Source organism: Denticeps clupeoides, unplaced genomic scaffold (genome assembly GCF_900700375.1).
Source record: "Denticeps clupeoides unplaced genomic scaffold, fDenClu1.1, whole genome shotgun sequence".
NCBI classification, from domain to species: domain Eukaryota; kingdom Metazoa; phylum Chordata; class Actinopteri; order Clupeiformes; family Denticipitidae; genus Denticeps; species Denticeps clupeoides.
The window spans coordinates 2,145-17,030 of NW_021629812.1; the positions used below are offsets into that span (position 1 = coordinate 2,145).

Consider the following 14,886-nt stretch of genomic DNA (forward strand, 5'->3'; position numbering starts at 1 on the left):
ATAAAGTTTTATTCCCGCGTCGCTCGTTAACCTGGATTCAAATGGCTTCAGTCTGCGACACGACGGATCGTATACATGACGCCTTCCCGTTTCTTAAACAACTTATGTCGCGGCGTCACTGCTTCAGTTGGGCAACATGATGTGGCAATAAAAAGTCATCTGATGTCCTGAATATACTGGCTGTCCCTGCGTTTTCTCTCTTGATGGCGACACCAGCCTCTACCACCATATGGACAACGATTATGAGAATAAAATACATTTCCTCATTCAATCATTATTTCAGAGCACGGTATCTCCCTGGTATCTCCCTCCCCACGGTATCTCCCTGGCAGGGGAGATACCGTGATCAAGAAGGCGGTTCACCCAGGGCGAGGCTCAGCCATTGCACTTCGGCTGTGCTGACCCCTGCGAATTCCCCAAATGTGGGAATCTCGACTGCATAATTTCTGGTAGTGGGGGACTGCGTTCGCGCTCTCCCCTGATTTTTTTTTTTTTATGCTGTGACCCCCCTCCCCCACTTCGGACAATCAGATCACCTTTCTTTGTTTCTCACCCCCAAGTACTCCCCCCTCATCAACCGTGTGAAGCCATCAGTGAGGACCATCAAAGTGTGGCCAGCGGGGGCTGACATCACACTCCAGGACAGGTTCCAACACACAGACTGGAGTATGTTTGCTTCACAGGCCACCTGTGGCTCTCACACGGACATCGACATCTACACCTCCTCTGTTCTGAACTACATTAACACCACCATAGACACGGTTACTACTCAGAAACAGATCACCACATACCCAAATCAGAAGCCTTGGATGAACAAGGAGGTGCGTCTCCTGCTGAAGGCACGCAACAATGCCTTCAGATCGGGTGATGCACAGGCCTACGGCATTTCCAGGGCGAACCTGAAGAGGGGCATCAAAAAGGCCAAGCACTGCTACAAACTAAAGCTAGAGGAATACTTCTCCAATGCTGATCCTCGACGCTTGTGGCAGGGCATTCAGGCCATTACAGACTACAAACCCAGCAACTCAGCCCCCACAACCACAAATGTCCTCTTTCTGAATGAGCTCAACGACTTTTATGCTCGCTTTGAAAGAGACAACAAGCAACCTGCTGTCAAGATCCCCTCATCTACCGACCACTCGCCCATCATACTCACCTCCTCAGATGTTTGCACTGCACTGAGTCGGATAAACGCGCGCAGGGCTGCTGGACCAGACGGCATCCCGGGGCGCGTTCTTAGAGCATGTGCAGAGCAGCTCGCTGGCGTATTCACGGACATTTTTAACATGTCTCTCGCCCAAGCAGCTGTTCCAACATGCCTCAAATCCACCTCCATTGTACCAGTGCCGAAACATTCTAGCCCAACATGCCTGAATGACTACCGCCCTGTAGCACTCACACCCATAATCATGAAGTGCTTCGAGCGGTTAGTCCTGGCACATCTGAGGGACTTCCTCCCACCAACTCTGGACCCACACCAGTTTGCGTACCGTAGCAATAGGAGCACAGAGGATGCAGTCTCCATAGCAAAACACATATGCACGGATGCTGTTTGTTGATTTCAGCTCAGCATTTAACACTGTCATCCCCTCTAAGCTAATCTCTAAACTTAGAGCCCTGGACATCAACACCTCACTTTGCAACTGGATTATGGACTTTCTGACCAGCAGACCACAGCATGTAAGGTCAGGCCACATCCGCTCCACTACTGTCACGCTCAACACTGGTGTACCACAGGGCTGTGTGCTGAGCCCCTTCCTCTACTCCCTCTTCACCCATGACTGCCGACCTATGTATGGATCAAACTCCGTTATTAAGTTTGCAGATGACACCACGGTGATAGGTCTCATCGACAACAACGATGAGACTGCCTACAGGGAGGAGGTCCAGCATCTGGCCACTTGGTGCACAGAAAATAACCTTCTTTTAAACACCACCAAGACCAAGGAGCTCATTGTGGACTTCAGGAGGGAGAGAAGAGGCTCGCATGGTCCCATCCACATCAATGGGATGACTGTGCAGCCTGTTACATCCTTCAAGTTCCTGGGGACCCACATCTCAGAGGACCTGTCCTGGAGCATTAACACCTCCAGCCTGGTCAAGAAGGCTCACCAGCGCCTCTTCTTCTTGAGAACATTAAAAAAGAACCAGCTACCCACTACCATCCTGTTGAACTTTTACCGCTCTACAATAGAGAGCATCCTTACCAGCTGTCTCACAGTGTGGTATGGAAGCTGCACTGTTGCTGAGCGTAAGGCGATGCAGCGGGTGGTGAAAACTGCCCAGCGCATCACAGGGACTCCACTTCCATCCATTGAGGAAATCCAGAGGAAGCACTGTCTGCGTCGAGCTCGCAGTATTCTTAAGGACTCCTCCCACCCGGCCCACGAACTGTTCTCTCTCCTGCCTTCAGGCAGACGGTTCAGGCTACCACGGACAAGAACCAGCAGACTTAGGAACAGCTTTTTTCCCAGAGCTGTTTCCTTGCTGAACTCCTCTGCCCCCCCCATACACTCTTGATAATCACTGCACTGCACATATCACTTTGTACTGCACATATCACTTTGTACTGCACATATCACTTTATGTATATATATATAACTTAACTTATTTGAACTGTATCCTGCACTTGCTGCTTATTGCACTTCTGGTTAGACCTAAATTACATTTCGTTGCCCTGTACTTGTACATGTGTAATGACAATAAAGTTGAATCTAATCTAATCATCTAATTATGTATTTTTGTTAGTTTGTCTAATTTGAAGGGAACTGAGGAGAACTATGAATGCGTACATGAGTGCCTGGACATTTACAGACTGTCTTCATGTTTCACCCAGGTTCTCCAGATTTTCTGCCATCCAAAGGCTTGAATTGGCAACTCTGAATTGTGCATAGTTGTGTGTGAAAGTGAATTGATCGTCTTCTGCAGCACAGCACACAGTAACACAACGAAATGTGTCCTCTGCTTTTAACCATCTCCCTTGGTGAGCAGTGAGCAGCCATGACAGGCGCCCAGGGAGCAGTGTGTGGGGACGGTGCTTTGCTCAGTGGCTCCTCAGTGGCACCTTGGCGGATCGCGAATCCCTTCTGATTACGGGTCCATGTCCCTACCTGCTAGGCCACCACTGCCCCAGCGATGTGTGTGTGTGTGTGTGTGTGTGTGTGTGTGTGTGCATGCTGTGCCCAAGAGCTGTGACCCTGAGCAATACTAAGCAGTCATGGAAAGTCGTAAAATGATGTCCACATGTGTCCAATAGAATAACTGGTAAATTGTCTGGTTTCATTGACTGTTTATTGATTGACAACATATGGAGCATCAGACATGGTCATTTTAATTTACACATATGTATTGTCAGGTCCACAAATATTGGGACATCGACACAATTCTAATCATTTTGGTTCTATACACCATGACAAAGAATTTGAAATGAAGAAAAGATGTGCTTTAACCAAAAGGGACCAAACGTAACCGGAGAAATGAACAAATGATGCTTCTATCATATGCTTAGTTTCCTTTCAAATCCATTCTGGTAGTGTATAGAGCCAAAGGTTTAGAATTGTTTTGATGTCCTAATATTTATGGATCTGACTGTATGTAACACTGTCCTTCAAGCTGAAGGTGATGAGTTTGGACCCATTAAAGTGTGGATGCTTGTTGACTAAACTGAGAGCACAGACAGGCAGGATACTCTCTTTACGTTCCAAAAAAAAGTCTTGCTGTCAGTATTTTGCTTCTCATTTTTATTCATGAGAAGAGGACAATGATTCACGACACTACATCCTGCTTTTAGCACCATGTATTGTTGCCACTTGTATTATCCCTCCACAAATGACCGAGGAAGGAAATGCAAAACTGAGAAAGAAAACCCAGGGCTTTGCATGAGGTTCCATTTGGTTAATGCTTCTTCTGGTACTGCAGTTCAGTGGACGTGGAAAATGTTGGTGCCACGAACAAATGTTGTTCCATCAGTACGTTCAGATGTGCACGTTGTGGTCGTTGTTCTGAAAGATTCAGTTTGGGATTCCAAACCATTTTTCCCCACGCCATGCTTAAGAAGGATATTATAGCCTTGCATGCTTACCCATATTTTTTTTTGTATGCTGTGAGGCTAAATATTTTCTGGGCAATGGATTCAGATGTACATGATTATAAAATGTCATGATGTTTTCATGCCAGACAAATTGATTTCATCTTTATATATTAAATGATTACACAATTTGATATAAAAAAAGTATCAGCTGTTTAGTAATTCTCAGTTTGAACCCATGACCAATGACAGGGCAGTGACCTTAATGTGTGCTTTTTCTCAAAAACACCTTTTGTGGAAATGATGTCCCTTCTTACGACAATCCTAATCTTTCTTGACAGAAGAATTAAAATTACATGCTTTCATGGGAGGTTTGGGTCATATCATAAGTGACATGACCCTTAGCAGAAAAAAAGGCTCGGGTTCAAACAGGGATTTACTGCTTAAGTACAATGGCAGTGATTAGGAAGTCTGACCATTTGGTGATCGATATGACATGGTGAACCAACCACTGCAAATGTTTTATTACTTGAGAAACTAATGCCATTGACTACTAATTTATTATGCAGTAACTATGTGGTAATAGTGGAGGCTTTGTAAAGTGAAGTGATTGTCACATGTGATACACAGCAGCACAGCACACGGTGCACACAGTGAAATTTGTCCTCTGCATTTATCCCATCACCCTGAGTGAACAGTGGGCAGCCATGACAGGTGCCCGGGGAGCAGCGTGTGGAGATGGTGCTTTGCTCAGGGGCACCTCAGTGGCACCTTGGCGGATCGGGATTTCGAACCTGCAACCTTCTGATTACGGGGCCGCTTCCTTAACCGCTAGGCCATTACTGCCCCATGGGGTAGCTCAACAGTTAATGAAGCGGCCCCATAATCAGAAGGTTGCTTGCAGGGTTCGAATCCTGATCCATCAAGGTGCCACTGAGGTGCCACTGAGCAAAGCACCATCTCCACACGCTGCTCCCCGGGCGCCTGTCATGGCTGCCCACTGCTCACCAAGTTGATGCATGGTTAAAAGTAGAGGACACATTTCGTTGTGTCACCGTGTGGTGTGTTGCAGTGTATCACAATAACAATCACTTTACTTTCACTTCCTCTTTAAATACAAGGAGAGGGATTTTGACTCACTGTTAGATCAAGGGCTTAAATCAAGTTAAAATTGTGCAATGAAACATTTTTATTGATGGATATATTTTATATAGCATAACAAAAAAACAGTTTGAGCGTAGTTGAGCGTAATGTTGTATTATATTGATTGCCTGGAGAAGCTGTGAAGATGGTAACTGTGACAGTAGATGCACACAATCAGCCACTTTCATGTATGTTATAGATGTCTCACCTGCCACCTTTCTGTCTGTGAGCTTCACACCTTCTGCTGGGAATCATTAATTTAACAATGAGAACATCTACAGGACCTGTCAAAACAAGAGTTTTTTTTTAAGTTGTTGCCTGGCAACAATTGGACAATTTGAAATATGCATAGGCATGACCACTGACACCTTTAGCCTCGTTACTCTAGGCAAACTCATCCCAACCTGTCTACAGAGATACAAACTGCCTGTCAGAGTGTGCATGATACAGCAGCTCTAAGGACTACAGAGGCAAAGGTTACCAAATAAACTGGGTAACCACCCACCGGGACACTAGTCCCCGGGGGCACAATTAAAAAAGTTTGCAACACCATGAAATTCCTCTCATTATCATCTCTAGATTGGCTTCCGTGGAGCCTCCCAGTAAGACAGGGACCCACCTCAGGGCTGGTGTTGCCTGTGAATCATGGCAGCATTCAAATATCACTTGGCAAAAGTGATGTTAGTTGACTAATGCGAGAGGCACGCGGAGCTCAGTGCAAACAGAAGTGCTGTTTCTTCGCCCACACTGTTTGAGGATAAATGCTGTACCAACCGACCAAGGAGGCTGACCTGCCGATGTGAGTCACGTCATGAGCAGAACCAATCAGCTATAGGCAGGGTAACCAGATACAAACTGATTGCAACCTGAAGCACTCATCTGATATTGGGCAATCACCTGAACTTTGTCGTCTATTTTACCGATCATAAAACATGACTGTCATCCATCAGCCCACACCGTACCAAAAGAACATGTTCTTTTCATGGCATGCTTTTTGGGCAGCCTTGTGCAAAGTTTATTTGTAAAAGATTCACTTTTGTGGAGAGGGGTAAAGGATGTAAAAAAAAAATTTGCTTGCCAGTCAAACAAACTTACATGCACCTCATTGTGTATAATGCAGAGACCCACAACACTTTACATGGCACTGTATCGTTGTGCTAGTATGTCTTGTGGGTCCTGTTAGATGTCCTATATGTCTGTATAAATGGTAAAAAATTAATTATGCTTGGTTCAAAGTACTTGAACTTGAACTTGAACATCCATACATTACCAGTCAATAGTTTTTTTTCAGTGTCGCCTCTTTTTCTCCTTCATGACCGCTTTGTTCATTATTGTTCATCAACAAAAGCTGCTTCATGTTGCATACTTTAACAAGATTTTGACTTGGTGAACATTTTATTAGTTGGGTTAAATTGTTTTACAATAGTCCCATTTTAAAGCATCAACCTAACACTCAATGTCCTATCCCCTTTAAATGGTGTGTATTTCAGATGGGATGAGGCATGGGAAAATGCGAGAATTGTAAATAAAAGTAATTTAACTACATATTTTACAAATGTTTCATTTATCCCCCTCTAAGTGTCACAAGTTTAATGCTAACCATTCCCCTCAATGCCCCAATTGCAAACCAGGGATCGGCAGTCTCAGTCACTGCATGTGGTCTTATTAAAAAAGTACAGTTGTTTTGCCATATGATGGGAAGAGATGAATAAAAACTATTAATAAAAAATATTATTTTTCTGAGAAATGTTGAGTATGGAACGTCACTTACAACCTTTTATTTGTTTTTTTGTTTGCTATTGTTGTGCTAATATTTAATCTGAGAGTCATATATTTGTCTGTCCTTGTGTCAGTTAGTGAACAGACATATGTTTATAGAATTGTACATATGGATTGAAGTTCTTCCATTAAGATTCTGATCCTCACAGTGTTCCACAGGGGCCAGAACTTGGTCCTTGCCTTCTTATTGTGTGTATATTGCTAATATTTTGGTTGAGTGTATGTGTGTGGGGTGTGTGTGTGTATAGAGCTGTATATGCTATCACTTAACCAAAATATTAGCAAAAATGGTCTTTGTTTTGTTATGTGGATATGATAAACTGGATGTGCTAAACTGTTGTTGGTTCTTCCAAAAACATTTTAGATGTTTTAAAAATCTCTCACCACAATTTTTCAACTGTCATGCTAAGCGGGATGAGGCATGAGGCACAGAGCCACAACGTTTCAAACAAGTGATTTATGTAAGGTAGAATAAATAATGCTCAACATAACATCAGGTCAAACACCAACCAACAACTGAGTGAGGGAGGACTGGGCAACATATTATCAACACAAAGGCACAACACACATGCAGAATCACATCAAACAGCACCTTGGCATCATATCAACCTCCAAAATATTGTTTTCTCTATCAATCACTTTAAATTGTTGATTCTAAAACACTGATCAAAGCACTCATCATGTCACATTTAACTCAATCTCAAAATATCAAACAGCCTTCGATGTTTAAAAAAGCAGCCAGAATCTGTGCACAGCACACCCATCCTTGATGCACTATAGCTGTTGATTCTTTTTAAAATTAAAATATTGTCTGTCAATAAACAAAGACTTAACGCATAGAGAACTAATCAGCCCATGTAGTCCTTCAACAACCCTAAGAAATTCTAGTAGAAACTTCTATCGGATCCCTCCTGGTTTCCTATTATAATTATATAGATAATATACCATGTACCACAAGATGTGCCACCATGTAATGGTTACATGGGTTTTTCAGAGTTATGTGCAGTAACCGGTTCAAACCTGTTGCTTTTACATTCACATGGGGAATAGCACAGCAAGTACCACTCCCTAAAACAATTATGAATTAATAACTTGAAATAAATCACGAAAGCCCTCAAAACTTTGAACCTCCTTGTTTGTATTTAAATAGGTGTCCTACATCTAAAAATTCCTGGACAGGTTTCATCATCCCTGTTAAGCCGCAACCTCTTCATGGCCAGACAGCTGGCAGTTGCAGCACAGTGGGCAGCCCATGTTGAGAGACATCCCTTCACTCCTGGCCCATGTACTGAGCTCTGTGTGTGGTGTGTGTGTGTGTGTGTGTGTGTGTGTTGTGTGTGTGTGTGTGTGTGTGCGTGTGTGTGTGTGTGTGTGTGTGTGTGTGTGTGTCTGAGAGATATCCCCCAGCCTCTCCAGCTATCATCTCTTCCATTTCTAAATTTAGTGGCAGAAACAATGAAACAGAAATGCATGCAGACCTGCCAAACACAAAGACAATGCCAAAGAAACCAATGATGGGTGTTAAGCTGCCATGGCCTTCATATTCAAATCATAATCAATATGCTCTAGCAAGCTGCTCTCACTTCCTATCCTGCACCCAAGGTTCCATGAGCCACGTGACAGCCAGTAGGACAAGAATCGCTGTTTTCCCCACCCAGCTCTGAAGTGCCAGTGATTGTCATTATCATTCTCCACTTATTGGCCATGCTTGGAGCAGCCCAGCTAGCCTTTGGGGTTATAGCAAGTCCACAGCCAGACATCCTTATTAAATAATGAATGTGTTTCTTTGGCAGGCCTTGGTGGTGGACTCGAGGCGAGTCTGAATACAAAGTGGTGCCTTCCCCAGAGTTATGGCCGTGTGCTCTCAAACCACTTTAAGAGGTATTTTATTTTGACATCTCTCCCCATAAAATCAAATTTAACACTAAAACAAACATGTCATCTGATTCCATAACAATGTGACACTCTAGATAGATTATGCACAGCTATCCCATTAGGATGCAGTGAGCCAGCCTACCTCAGTGACAAAGCAGAGGAAAACTGATTACTCCAAGAAAGAATCGAGTCATTTATCTTTAAATACACCAAACAGAGATGGCTCAGTATTTCCATAGTGGCTTTATTTAGCTTGTACCCATCACAAGGATGACACCATATAAAGAATGGCTATGCCATTTTTTTTCTTTTCCCCATCAAAGGGGAGAACTTCAAAGCTCTGTGTTCTTATCTGAAATCTCTATCAGCAGATCACAGAGCACAAGTCTATTTAAGGCCCCTGGTACAGTTGAGCACGTTTATGTAATACAAGACTCCACTCACTTCCTCCCAGTACATTTAACTGGTAATTAACAAATCACAGTTTTGCAAGGACTACAGTAAATGTAAACAGGTGTCTGTGCCTGCACGAATACTTCAAGTAGAGAAATCTAAAATATTCATTTTTGATTGAAAGGTGTATGACAATGATTGTATTCAATCAATGTGCTGATTACCACAGTTTAAGCAGGAGGCCATGAGCACACAGGGGTGCAGGAGCATTGAAATAATTTCAAGCCAACAAGGACAAAGAAAATCAGGACTATTTATCAAAACTAAGACTGCAGAGAGAGTCAGATAAAAACCAGGACACAGATGTGACACCATACATGTTCAACAAATTGTCCCCAGACAAACACACACACACCTGTTGACCACTGTGTTTCTTTACTTTATCCTCTCTTATGTGATACACATCACACTGTGCACAAATCAAAATCACTGCATTTAACCAAAAACCATTTAGTGAGCAGTGGGCAGCCATGAAAGGCGCCCTGGGAGCAGTTTGAGGGAACGGTTCCTTGCTCAATGGGACCCCAGTGGCACCTTGATGGTTCAGGATTTAATCCCACAACCTTTTGGTGATGAGTTTGCTTCGTTACCTGCTAGGCCGCCCCACCACGGCTGCTCTGTCTCCTCCCTGTTTTTTTTTTTTCAAACACATGTCGTGTTTTGAACAAATCCTGCCAGAGTTGTGCGAATCATAAGCCTTGTGGGATATTACTGTGAGGGCCTTCTCTATTTCAGATAATCACTAGTCACCTCAGCAACTGTCACTAATGAAGAGACTTCCCATGGTGATGGACTTGTAATAAGAAAGCCTGCTCCCTGAAATACACAATAATGCCAAGACCTGGCCAGAGATCAGCCACAATCTAGGACATCTAGGGCAGTGCAAGACCAAAACCACAACAAGTCATAGTTTTTCATCACTACAGGTCAGACATGCAAGTCATATGATGATTACTTTGGCATAGTTTTTAGAGATCTGTGGCCAGTTTTTTTCATCAGTCCACATAGATGGCAGATACAGACTTGATAAATGGCCAGAAGGAACATGGGGTCAACTTGAGTCATTTTTATATACTAGCATAAGATAGTCTTATTCTAATAGAAAAGAAATCTTCATCAGGCAAACACTTGTGTCTAAGTCTGTCCTGGAAGAGTTCCAGCATCTAAGCATTTATTGCTTTTGCACTAAATCAGAAGCAACCAAACCAGAAAGACATCCAGGCCTCAAACTAACCAGGTCAGTATTAATTTAATGAGCCCTAGATAAACTTGATGACGTCTCTCCAGATTACCCCAAATCAGACGTGTCAGTAAACCATTTTTTAGGCTACATCAAACCGGAAAGATGCTTAATTCTTTAATAAAGGATGATGATGGAAGATAGGACCAGCCCATCTGTCACCACAGCTCCAAAGTTCCCACACAGAAACACAACCCCTACCAATCGCGCCAGTAGCCAGGGGGCTGGAGAGCAGCCAGTATGACCTGTGACCTTGATGTGGGATATGAAAGGTTGTTGTGAACACACAAATTGTGAGAAAATAAGTCTTTTCAAGGTATTTATTTGAGACGATAGCCATTTTAAAAAGTGCAGCTCAAACGAATTTTAAAATTATGAATAGATTTTGTACATTTCGATCAATAGCAGTCAATCACTTATTCAGTCAATATTCAATCATGGCTTTCACATTTTGATTGCTATTTTTCAATCATTATTCAGTCATGACTATAGCAGTATGTGCACCCTGGATTTTGTGCCTAAACACAAATTGTCTTGCATAAATTAGTGGTATTTCTGGTATTTCTACATAAATTTGTGTTATTTCTGTACCAATTACATTCAAATGTGTATAATGAATATTGGATGGTGGCACTGATTTACGAATACTTAGTCTTATATCCAAAATATAACAATTACTATGCCAGGCCCTGGAGATGCATGTGCGTTTCTTGGGGCCAGTCCCAAGCCTGGGTAAATGGGGAGTGTTGCGACCAGAAGGGCATCTGGCATATGATCCGCCGTGGCTACCCCTAACGGGATAAGTGAAAGGAAGGCTTAGGAATTGTAACTATACCTCCTCACATTCAGCTATACTTAACCTGTAAGATTACGTAATTTTCCAGTTACTGTTCCAGTAACTGTGTAGAGGTAAAATTCTCAACTCTTTATCTGGGTGACAACCAGGTCAAAGAAGAGAATGTAGATGTCACGAATACGGACTTACGGGGGATGGAAGCGCAGAGGTCTGACATGCTGGGAACGAGTTTTATTATTAAACAAACAATAAACACAAATAAAGAATGGCGCGGTGGCCGAAAACAATTTTACTTAATGAAAGAATGTAAACTTGCCCGTAGGCGTGTGGCAATTGCCAGAAGTCAAAAATACACCTTTAACATAAACAGGTCAAGTTCGTACACAGAGTTCACGAAAATGCCGGAGATTTCGAAGGGGCGGAAATATCCGGCATTTATGCATCGTCAGGATTGGCCACCGGTGTTGAGCACAGCTGCAGTCAATCCTGACAGTAGATGGAGAATAACACATCTGTATCATGGCTGGGTGCAGCTGGGTTCTGTAAAAGGAAGAGACTGCAGCAGAACAACAATGCTGCATTGATGTGGACTCACCCTTACTTTGTGTTTGGTGTTGCTCCTGAAGACACACGCCTGTAAGGAACTCATTCATTTGTGTTTCTTTAGCCCTTTTTGGCCCACTTGTCAAGTTTATGTTATAATAATTCCCTTTTATCATTATTATGCCTCCCTTGTGCGCCTTCTTTCCCCTTCGACCCTGAGATGTGACAACCTGTGAGACTCCAATGCATAATAGTCAAGTCTGCTGAAGAATTTATGGTTCATGGTAAAGTACTCCCATCTCATGCATTATGCAGGAAAATTTCTCTTTTTCATGCTGTCCTCTTCAAATATTGAACACCTGAGCTTAAAACTGTTGACAGATATAAGATAGTGGTGTTTACCAGCAATCTAAGGACTCCATTGCCTTCCTTTATCATGACTATAAAAGCATTGCTGTACCAGTGACCTTGCAAACTTTGATTGTCTCTCTGTACACTACATTTAATCAATTTTGTCTAACACCGTGGTCAGATGCCAGCCTTGTCTATGCCTCATGTCTGTGTCCAAAACAAGCCAGGACCCCCCAACCCCAGTTCCTTACTGCATACACACATTAAAGGAATAAAATGATTAATTACCCACTTTCATTAGCAAAACAATGAACAGAAGATGTTTTTGTTTTTGTAGGTTGAGTCTATTTTAAGGTTCTTAAAGGTTATGCCTGATCCAATCTGAGCTGACTGTTGTGCTGTGTGGTGAATTTAAATAAATGACAGTCACACAGTCAGTGTTCCATTTTCTTATACAGCCATGACCCTGTAAGCTCCAGCATTTTTTTTTTTTGCACATTCTACGAGCGGCAGACTAAGAGGGAAAGGTTATGTGTGGGTTTAAAATATAACCCTCCATTTCACCTCATGCCTAAAATGCATCACCTGATGACGGTGGCCAAGATTTGCAAATAAAATGAATGCTTCGTGTAGCAAAACAAATGTACAAAAAGCTCTGGTTGTTTACTTATGGCCGTGGCCCATACGGCAGGGACAGGGCTGGGTCATTGGCTGGACACGTTCCCAATCTAATTCAAGGCTGCTTCAGCAGCACCATGCCTCACCCGGGGCCTCTGGTTCTAGGGGGCTTAGGCTCTTAAAACTGCAACGATGAAACCCATTAGAGAGTGGAGGAGCACTTAGCTGCACTTAACTTGCCAGCGTAGGCCCAACGCAGTTTCATCCTCTGCCGGCTCAGCGCACAGCGCACAGCCTCCTCTACCTGTATGAGTGACTCACGTTTCTGTTTAGCCTCACGCTCGCTCAATGATCTTCTTAATGCGTTGAGATGGCTCCTCATAGTCTAGGATAGTCACCATGGCTGGTGATATGCAGGCCTGTGTCAGTGTGCAGAGCAGACCATTTAGAGGAACAAAGGAAGACAAATTAGAGCAGAGAGTGTTTAAAAGAAAAGGAAAAAAATGTGGAAGGAATTCATGAAAAATGTTTCATATCCGTGTCGAAGTGGAATATAAAGCCCGCCTGAGAGGTGAGTAGGCGTGATTAAACGCTCCGCTTTTCCACAGATTTGTCCTCTCAAAACCTTCATAGGTAAAGCCCTTCAAGCTGTGGCCTAAAATGCAATTCAGCCATGGTACAAAAATGTAATCATAAAGAAATCACATCAATAAAAATAATTTTAAAAAATTCAATTAGAAACCCCCCCCCCACACTCTCTCCACAGTGCACAGCCTGGCCCAGCCCAGTATAAAAGAAGCTACCTTTATTCCGAGGCTGCAATTATACCGAAATTTTAAAGTCCAGGGACTCCAGCGTGACATGCGAGCTCTAATGCGGAAATACAAATTAGCCCCCCGAGTTAATGTTATAAAATTGTGTAAAGGTTTGGCTTAGCCTACATGAAAGGGTGAGTAGTGAGAGAAAGGTCGTCTCTCACGATTCTCCTGGCCTGCTTACGTCCAGTCTTGTCTTACGTCCAATCACATGAACTGAAAAGCGGGAGGCATTGTTAACCCCTCTGCTGTGATCGGTCGATGACAGTCACATGGCACAGATGCCTTGTGCCGTGATGGGAGTGCACGTCAAACCTTTACAGATAAATGAAGCCCTGGATCTTACAAAACCGTTGAAGTGCAAATCCTGTCCATTTGTCAGTGTTTGGTTCCACAGGGATTAATGAATTTTCCTGTTTTACAGTTTCACAAGAGCAGAAAGGGTTTTAACCATTAACTCCACCATTAAAGGTGTAAGGTATGGTTTAACACACGTTTCATGCTGCTGCCTTACCCGCCAGAGACCAACCCGATCCACACGGTCCCCATTGCCTGCATGCATTTTTAACTGGACAGGCGGACATCCACCCCACAGCAAAGCTGATGAGTCAGGAAGAATGCGAGAGAGAACCTTGTTAAAACTGCCTGGCCTGTTTTAGTCAGCGTCATTATATTATTATGCCTGTAGGAGAATGTATATCACTGGGGTGGAAGTGCAAAGAGACACATGACTGCATACAGAAGGGCCATTCAAACTGATGACCGCGAGAGTCAAGCACTGCTCACTTTCAAGCCTTTTGGGCCTCTGTGAATCAGAATAAAGCATTATTAAGAAGCTATTACAGTAAAAGAACTAATGAGCTGAAAACTACATATGGATTTGGATGTGTGGCTCAAAAGAGTACCCAGGACGAAACCCTCAGGTGTAACCAGAAAATCTCATTATGAAATATTCCCCCCATAAATCTATAGCATTTTATGATATACATTCTTTTGTCCACAAATTCAGAAAAAGTAGTCTTGTTTGTATTGTTCATGATGAATCGTTGCAGGAAGACATTAATAATTGGTCGGGAGCGCCCTCTGCAGGCCATCACAGAAGTAGACGTACAATTTATATGATCTAGGAGTCACATCCAGTCACACCTTTTCAGCAGTGAGTACCAACGAAATAGCAAATAAATGAAACCTCTCAGTGACAGCAGAGGACTTACCTAGTAATTCATCACCAAAATAAGAAATTATA

The 14,886-nt window shown here is 43.0% G+C and overlaps 1 non-coding gene across 1 annotated transcript; it reads left to right on the plus strand.

Moving 5' to 3' along the window:
• Positions 1 to 317: 317 nt before the first annotated feature.
• Positions 318 to 481, plus strand: LOC114774604 (U1 spliceosomal RNA). Its single transcript, XR_003744833.1, has one exon. It is a non-coding gene; the product is annotated as a U1 spliceosomal RNA (small nuclear RNA).
• The last annotated feature ends 14,405 nt before the right edge of the window (positions 482 to 14,886 follow it).